Genomic DNA, 1,733 nt, shown 5'->3' with positions numbered 1-1,733 from the left:
GGAAAAAAAAAAAAAACCCACCAACCCATATATATAAAATATATATATAAATATATATCTCCCCCAAGGCGCGAGGTCCCGCTGAGTAAGTAGATGTGAATGACGTGTAACCTAACACTTTCCCAGACACCCTAATGAATTTTCCATGTTTTCCACCATTTAGTTTCTAAATAGGCAGTATTCAAAAAAAAAAAACAACCCCAACCTCAACAAACCACCCATCCTTTCCAGCAGGACGGCCCTGCAGCAGGATTAACCCCCTGTGGATGCCCACGGAGGAGATGCCGAAGGTGGCTCCGGTTCGCGCTGGTCCAGGCGATGGGCATCCGCGGGGGGGGGTTGTTGTTTGCAGGTTCAGGAGGTCCCCGGGGGGTGCGGGAAGGGTGCTAGGCACCTCGCAGGGCCATTTGACCCCACTATTTCAGAGGAACAGGATTGTGCCTTAATGATGCTGCTTTGCTCGTTTGTGCAAGGTTCGTTAAGGGCTTGACGAGGGAACGGGACGGCGTGGGCAAGGCGAGACCCCGCAGCAGCAAGGCAGGCTCCTTCCCCTATGTGCTGTGAAGCCTAGAAACTTTTTGCAAGTTAAAAGTTTATTTACTGAGACGGGCAGTTTGGAGACAACAGAGTCATTAAAATAGAGGCTGGGGTTTGGAAAGAGAATACAGTAAGATTTTTGCTGAGACTTTTGTTAGCTTTGTTCTCAAAGGAAATATTCTTCATTTTTCCTAGGAGATTTTTTAGCCCAAACTCCACTCAATTTAATATCTGACTGTCCAAAAAAAGTCATCCAAGCTCCAGTGATTTTTTTTTTTTTTCCCTTTTCAGTTTTCATTTGCAAAAGAAAAACCAAACATTTCTGCTCTGGCTGCCCCACAGGATTGCTTTCTGCCCTGTTTTTCAGAGTCCCCCTGGAACAGCGAGAGCCCTCCGGTGCTCGGCTCTGCTGTCTGGCAGCCTGGGCCGGCATCTGCGGCCGCTCTCAGCTCTCAAAGGGCCTTCGGGAGAGGCTGATGCACCCCACGTCCCGCGCTGCCATGCTGGGGTCCAGCTTTCCCATTTAATTCATCAAACTTCTGAAAAACCTGTGTATAAGCAAGATGCAGCCCCAGCAGCCGCAGCACGCTGGATCCTGTGCTTGGTAGGTGGCCTGTATAAAAATAACGCCCATAGAAAAAGAACACCCATCTGGCCCTCAGGTGCTGGGTACATTTCACACCACAGGCTCGCTGAGCTACCTGGGCCTCCCAGCTATGTTTTAGCTGCTGCCGTGTCCTCCCCGCGCTGGCTTGGTCCAGCATCACCTCGAACGGCAGCGCCTGATCCAGCCACAACCTCACCCCCCGACGGGCATCGCCCCATCGGCACCAGCGCCAAAACCACTTTTGCAGAGGGGCTGCACCCCTCGAAAACCCCTTTTCCGCGGGTGATCCAGCGCACCTCGGTACAGCAAAGCCCTTTTTATTTGTCCTCTTTTTCTTTTCCCTTTCCTCCTCCTTCTCTCTTTTCATTGCAACTTTAAAAGAGGCCGCGAGTAAAGCATGGATCAATTTGGAATGGAAAGTTCCTGTAAATAATAGCTACACCTCGGGGTGTTTCCTCTCCCAGTAGCTGTGAAGAAAAGGCGGGTACGTCTAGGATTTGACTTGAAACATATTTCCGCTGGCCAGGGCTGCGGAGCCGGGTTCTCACCCATATTAGCATTTATTGTGGTTTTGTTCAGGCTTTTCCTC

The sequence above is a fragment of the Pygoscelis adeliae genome, unplaced genomic scaffold, assembly GCF_000699105.1.
Source record: "Pygoscelis adeliae isolate BGI_AS28 unplaced genomic scaffold, ASM69910v1 Scaffold359, whole genome shotgun sequence".
NCBI classification, from domain to species: Eukaryota; Metazoa; Chordata; class Aves; order Sphenisciformes; family Spheniscidae; genus Pygoscelis; species Pygoscelis adeliae.
The sequence above is the reverse complement of the archived record's forward strand: the minus strand, read 5'-3'. Positions refer to the sequence as shown.